Raw genomic sequence first — 7,855 nt, forward strand, 5'->3', positions numbered from 1 at the left:
CTCCATTCTCACTGATTCAAAACCACTGGGCACCCATGTGAAGGGTTGGCAAACTTCTGATGTTCTTGCCCCTTAGAAAGGAACATTCTGGGTTCCTCATAGGCCCCAGGGAATGCCCAATTATCCTCTGGGTTGATTATATAGCAGTGGCAGGATTCCCAGGGGAGGTTTAAGATGAGGCTTTGTCTGCCTCAGAGATAGATGGAAGGGAATTAACATTTATTAAGTGCCTGCTATGTGCTAGATAATGTGCTAAGCATTTTACAATTATTATTTCCTTTGATCCTCACAACGCTGTGAGGTAGGTGCTATTATTATCCCCGTTTTATAGTTAAGAAAAACTGAGGGAGACAGAAGTTAAGTGCCTTGCCCAAGGTTCCACAGCTAGTAAGTGTCTGAGGTCAAATTTGAACTCTGGTCTTTGTGACTCCAGGCCCAATCCTTTATCCATTGTGCCGCCTGCCTTATAAAGGTAAGTATTAAGCCAACCCCACTTCAGATTGCTGACGGGAGAATAAGACTGGGAAGAAGCCAGCATGAGAGGAGCTAGCAATCTCCATCATGTCCCCTGTCCCCAGCTTGCTTCTCGAGACTTGGGGGGATTTCCCCTTGGGTAAGGTATGGGACTTTCCCTCTTAAAAGGGCTGAGTTGCCTAACTCCCAATGGGAGAGCTCCTTCACCCTGTATTGGCTGGTATATATTCTCCTATGTATACTTTCTCTGATTTCTGTTTTGCTATCAACTTAGATAAATGGGTTTCTTTGCTACTTGCTCTCTGTGTTCATTATGGAATTAGCACTTTGTGGGAAGGGAGTCAAGCCTTTCCCAATAAATGAAGAGTGACTGAAAATTTAGCTTGAACCTGGAAACAACATTCCTAGACTAATAAGACTTAAGGAAACAGAATTCTGAGGAGAGCAGAGTGGCCAAGCTTCTTAACCCAACCTTCTGCTTCCCCTTAGAGAAGGGTGGGGGGAGAAGAGGTTAAAGATGTCTATGCCACTTTCCTTTGAGCCACACAATGACACCCCCATGTTACATGTGGCTAACCTCCCATTCTCTTTCTATGACATCTTTTCTCCATCCTACCTTTTCATGCTATCTTACTGCACCTCCATCTCCCATTCTTTTTTTTTCTTTTTTTTTTTTGAGGGGCAATGAGGGTTAATTGACTTGCCCAGGGTCAAACAGCTAATAAGTGTCAAGAGTCTGAGGCCAGATTTAAACTCAGGTCTTCCTGAATCCAGGGCCAGTGCTTTATCCACTGCGCCACCTAGCCACCCCCTCCCCATTCTTCTTTTTTTTTTTTGTTTTTTTTAGTGAGGCAATTGGGGTTAAGTGACTTGCCCAGGGTCACACAGCTAGTAAGTATTAAGTGTCTGAGGCCGGATTTGAACTCAGGTACTCCTGACTCCAGGGCCGGTGCTCTATCCACTGTGTCATCTAGCTGCGCCCCCATTCTTCTTAATATCATGCTCCACTTAACCCAATGTTTACAAGACAGTGCCCTGCATACTGGACCTCTCTACCATCCCCACCCTCTAAAGCAAGGCTTATTCTTATAGGAACATTTTCTTAGCTAGCAGTGGTTGAAAAGCAATTTGATGCACTAAAGCTTCACTAAGGTATTAATATATAATAACTGTTTGATGCATTATCCTTCTCAGTAAATATATATATATATATATATATAATTTATATCTATATTCTCTCTCCCCAACTCACTTTTGAATTTCCATTAGAGTAGCTAATGAATTCCAGGAAAAGCCATCTAGTTAACTTGAGGGGTAAGTATACATCAGGCTTTTTTATTTTTAAAGACCACTACATCTCCATCTTAAGATGCTCTATAAAGGGTCATCAACATTAAGAGTTCAAAGTACAAGACAGACACTTACACTTCTGACGTGACTTAGTGCATTCAGCCTCAGGAATAATAACCCACATTCATAAAGCGCTTCTTAGTTCCTGAAGTGCTTTCCACACAATAACTGAAAAGGGGAAGTCAAGAACTATTGTCCCCACTTTATAGATGAGAAAATGGAGACTCAGAAAGGTGAATTGACTTAGCCCATTGTCACACAGTAGTTGGTTAAGTTTCTTAGACTGGGTTTGAATCTAGATAGAACTTGAGTCTCCAATACACAAACCCAGAACCTAAAGAGAATCAAGCAGTGGATTTAAAGAAATTAACATCAGTAAAAACATCACCAATAACAACAACCTGCATTTACATAGCATTTTTTATGCTTCCTACCCATTATCTTGTTTCATCAGACATAATGAAAATCAGGAAACTAGCTGAAAAAGAGTTTAATTTCCTCAATTCTCCCATGATGCACATCTCTTAATGATTAGATACAATTCCAATAAGAGTGCAGCCCTGGAAGGCTGGTGAACCAGCTCTGTGAAACCCACCCCTGGAAGAACCACTACTACTGACCTCTGTTATTATTTATATTCAGCTGGCTCTAAAATGGGTTGGGAACCTAGGACAAATAAACCAAATAAGATTTTTGATAATATTTGCTTTTTCCCACCTTTTCTCAAGTCCATGTTTATTTTTCAGCTCCACACTGGGAAGGGAAGATATTAGGCAGATTACATATGCAAACTGGAAGATAAAGGCAATGAGGATGATACCAGACAAGGCGGAGGAAATGGGATTGTGGTTATCTTTCCCATGACATAGGGCATGGCTCTGAAAGTGAAATGTCTCCATAGAAAAATCGAAACTCACCCCTAAGATAAAAATCACATTAATAATTCTTTTCCTGAAAGAGAAAGAAGGGGGAGGGAGGGTAAGAGAAGGAGATTTGTTACAGAGGGAGACTTTAGGAGCTGATAACAGCAGCACCCGCCCACTGTGTTCTGAGATACTTGGAGGAAGGGACTGAAGGTTACATGAATAAGAATGGTTAATATTCACGGCAGCCTCTCCTGATCTGTTGCCAGGAGACAGTAATGAGCATATATCCCATCCAGGTTTGATGATACTGGGGCTGCCACATCAATCCTGCCATGATCCACAGAAATGAGATCTCTATCATTTGCACACATGGAAACTTCTGCAACATAGCAGCCATTCATAAAGGTCACTAATAGATATGTAGATGAGCAGACTATATTTTACCCACTGACACTAAAGGCATTCTCCAGCCATCTTTGCATTTAAGGGATACCATCGGCCAAGTGAACTTTCAAAACTGCATAAAACAAATAAATAAGTTAGCCTGCAAGCCAGCAAACAAAAATCCCAGCTCTTTACTCTCTTCCCAAGAGAAAGTTTCAAAGACTTTGCAGGACAGTTATTATGTATTTGCAGTATCCATGATTTCTTTTTCCTCTCAGCAGCAGGAAACTGGGCTAGAATTTCTTGGTCTTGTTGAAGTCACACCATGATTCATGATTCATTATTGGTACCCATGAAGGTCCACATGTTTCTATAGAATCCCAGCATATTTACCCTTCTGATGCTTTTTTATGTATTGAGAAGCATTTTGCCAGTACAGTGGAAAGAACACTGCCCTTTGGGGCAGCTAGGTGGCACAGTGGATAGAGCACCAGCCCTGGATTCAGGAGGACCTGAGTTCAAATCCGACCTCAGACACTTGACACTTGCTAGCTGTGTGACCCTGGGCAAGTCACTTAACCCTCATTGCCCCGCCCCCCCCCAAAAGAACATTGGCCCTTTAACAAAATTACCTGGGTTCAAAGTGCTCCTCTAATGTTTACCATCCATGTCATTTTGGACAAGTCACTTAACTTTCCTTGGCCTTAGTTTCCTCATCTGTCAAAAGAGGGGTGGACAAGATGGTCTCTGAGGCAACATTTCCTTGGAAAACTCTTAGGTTATTGGGGGGACTCCTAGGGTCTCATATGTTGTGGTTGTTCAAAGGACCATCTTCCCATTGGTTTGTTGTTATTTGGTTTGTATTGTGTCTGACTCTTTTTGACCCCATATGGGGTTTTCTTGGGAAAGATACTTGACCGCTTCACCATTTCCTTCTCATTTTACAGATAAGGAAACTGAGGCAAATGGAATTAAGTGATTTGCCCAGGGTCACACAGCAAGTAAGTGTCTGAGGCAGATTTGAACTCAGGAAGTTGAGTCTTCCTGACTCCAGGCCCAACATTCTATCCACTGTGCCAATCTGGCTTCCCTTTCCCATTGGTTAGTGGACTTAATTAGGTAGAATTGGCACCACACCCTACCTTATTTAGGATTATAAAGTCATAGATTTTTAGATATGGAAATGATCTTGGAGAGTATTAGATCCAACCCCAACATCTTACAGATAAGGAAACTCTGATTTTCCCCCTAATTCCTCGCAATCCTCTGGGAGAAAGGGGTTGCTTCTAAAACCTTCCAAAGGAACAGTTAACAAAGATGGAGTCCCTTTGGAGGACAGCCACACCTGACAAATAGATTGTCCTCCAGCTATACTTGTAATGTCCTTACACTCCCTTCTGCTTGCCAAGATCTCTGCCTCTATAGAGATAATTCTCAATATCCCACTTCTTCTTCCACAGCTAGCTAGCACAGTGGTTGACATTTGTATGATGACAAGTATAATAATAGTTGCTTTTATATAGCACTTTATGACTTGTAAAGCACTTTATGATCAATCAATAAGTATTAGTTAAGCAACTACTATGTGTCTTACATACAAAAAGAGGCAAAAGACAATGTCTCACCTCAAGGAGCTTACAAACCAATGGGAAGGATGATGCACAAACAAATATATACAAAGCAAATGATATACAGGATAAATAGGAAATAATTAACAGAAGGAAAGGTACTAGAATTAAAAGGGGTTGGAGAAAGCTTCTAGTAAAAGATGGGATTTTAGTTGGGCCTTAAAGGAACAGGGAGGTCAGTAGGTCGAGTGGAAGAAGGAAAACACTCCAGGTTTGGGGGAAAGGGATGGAGTGTGTTTGTTGAATAGCTAGGAGGCCAATGTCACTGGATGACACAGTCTGTACTGGGGAGTCAGGTGTAAGAACACTGGAAAGGTAGGAACACTTTGAATGCCAAACAGAGGATTTTGTATTTGATCCCTAGAGGCAATAAGAAGTCACTGGAGTTTGTTGAGTAGGAAGGTGGCATTCTCATACCTGTGGTTCAGGAAAATCACTTTCATGGCTGAATGGAAGATGGACTGGAGTGGGAAGAGACCAGAGGCAGGCGGACCCACCAGCAGTCTGGTGCAATAATCCAGGCATGGGGTAAAGAAGGCCTACACCAGGTGGGGCCAGTGTCAGAGGAGAGAAGGCTGAGTTATATATGAGAAATATTACAAAGCTGAAATTGACAGGCCTTGGCAACAACTTGGATATGAGTGTGTGTGAGACAGTGAGGAATCCAGGATGTCTCCTCAGTTGTGGGCCTGAGGGGCTGGGAGGTTGGTGTTTTCTTTTATAGCAATAAGGATGGCAAGAGGGGGTAAGATTTGGGAAGAATGATAATGATTCCTAATTTTGTATATATTGAGTTTAAGATCTCTAGAAATAATATCTCCTTTGATCCCTCACAACAACCCTGCGAAGAAGATGGATTGAGGCAAATAGAGTTTAAGTGAATTGTCCAGGGTCACTGAGGCAGGATTTGAACTGAGGTCTTCCTGACTCCAAGTTTACCACTCTATCCACTTTGGCATCTTTTTTTGCTGCCTTTTTTGAGTTCGGGTTCCTATTCGCAAGCTAGTTACTGCTACTAGAAGAAATCATAAAATTGTGTTCACTGTATCCATTGGAAATCCATGCTTTTTCATCTCAGCAGGGCACTTAGTTGTTAGGTTCTGAGGATACCTGAAGCAGATAGCTGTGAGGAAAAGATGCTATTAGCTATTTCTGAAAATTATCCCTCTATTTAAAAGAGCATCAATATGTTCCTTTGATGCAGATGATCAAGCATTTTTGACATGGTGGTGAAAAAAATTAGCCCCTGCATGTTCATGGCAGAGTCAGGGGCGAAGTATTAGTGTGCAAAGAATAGAATGTGGACAGAGATAACATTATGGTCCAAGTGATTTAGTTGATATGGAAATTAGGACTATGAAACAAAGAGTAAGGAAGCCCTACTTCCAGGGGAAGTATGAGGCAGCTAGGTGACTCAGTGGATGGAAGACCTGAGTTCAAATATGGCCTCAGATACTAAGTCACTTTACCTCTGTTTCCCTCAACCCACTGGAGAAGGAAATGGCAAACCACTCCGATGTCTTTGTCAAGAAAGCCCCATGGGCAGTATGCTTCACGGGGTCACAAAGAGTCAGACACAACTGAACAATAACTTCCAGGTGAGCCAATGAAGCCTTTTCCAGAATGAGTGACTAGATATGAGTCTGGTACCTGGATTTGTAGGAGTGTGGAAAGAGTGGCTCCTGTGACTGGGGCAGTCAGGGGTCAGCATACCCTCTTCATAGGGTTAGAGCTGGAAGGAACCTCAGAAGTCATCCAATGAACCCTCCTCATTTTATTGGTGTGACATCTGAGGCCTAGATAGGTTGAGTGATTTACCCAGGGTCACACAGACAGTAAGTTGCAGGAGTGAGATTTGTACATAGATATTCCAAAGCCATCATCCTTTCCACTAGGCCATGCTCTCTCAATGCCAGTAATAATAGCAGTTGAATACAACTGCTGGGCAGCTTCCAGTCTCCATATATATTTTCCCTTCTCTCTTTTCCAGCATCCTGTTTGAATCTTAGGGAAATTTGGGTCCGGCTTCATATCAGGTATATTGCAAATGTTACCTACCATCTAGCCAGAGCCTGCACTGGGGTAGTACCTTCCCTGGCTATATTCCACACTGGCTTGTAAAGGTAATGTAGTTCCCAAGGAGATCATACTCCTCATCCAGATATAGTAGATACTCCTTAATATTTTAGATCTTTCATAATCTACTTTTACAACTCTTTAGCCCTTGTTGGATTAAAATGCAAAGTCTAAACAAAACCATTTATAATTTCAGGTAAAAAAAAAAATTAAAAAGCATTTGGTAGGCACTCCCTCTGTCCAAACATGGTGGTAAGTGCTGGAGACAGAAATGGAAAAAGTAAATCAGTACCCACTCTCAAGGAGCTCACAGTCCAATCAGGGGAGATACATAAGGGAAAGCTCAGCTGCAGGTCAGATGGAAAGGCCTGTAAGTCTTTTTGAGAGTATTCCTTTCTCTCTCTTTTTCTCCACAGTCTTCACACACTCTCTGTCTGTGACCAAACTGGAGGACTAGCTCATTCCTATCTTGTCCTCTATTCTTCTTTCTTCTTCATGCATTTGAGAAGGCATGCACTCTTATGCTCTTCAACCAACCAATTGATGTTCTCTTGTTTTCAAAGCTCACCCCAAGTGCCACCACCTCACTGAAGCCTTTGTTCACTTCCCAGCTGAAAGGGACTTCTTTCTCCTTGTATTTCTTATAGCATTTTGTCCAGACTCCTTTTTTTCTGTCATATACAAATTTCTATCAGTTTTATGAGTATAAATGAATGAATGAAATTATATTTATAAAGCAGTGACTATGTGCAAAGCACTGAGGACATAAATAAAAAGGGTTGGTCTCCAGCCTCAAGAAGCTCACATTCAAAAAGCAGTAGGTTCTTAGTCAGTCTCTCAGTCTCACCCAATTCAATCAATTCCAAATCAATCTTCAGGTGGGGGGCCCCTGGTGGTCTGCCAGAATCCCATTATTTTATCACAAGATGCAGTGGTAAATAGATGGTAACACATCCTTTTTCTTTCTTTTTTATTTTTCTTTCTTTCTTTTTTTTGGTGAGGCAATTGGGGTTAAGTGACTTGCCTAGGGTCACACAGCTAGTAAATGTTAAGTATCTGAGGCCGGATTTGAACTCA

The sequence above is a fragment of the Dromiciops gliroides genome, chromosome 2 (assembly GCF_019393635.1).
Source record: "Dromiciops gliroides isolate mDroGli1 chromosome 2, mDroGli1.pri, whole genome shotgun sequence".
Classification (NCBI taxonomy): domain Eukaryota; kingdom Metazoa; phylum Chordata; class Mammalia; order Microbiotheria; family Microbiotheriidae; genus Dromiciops; species Dromiciops gliroides.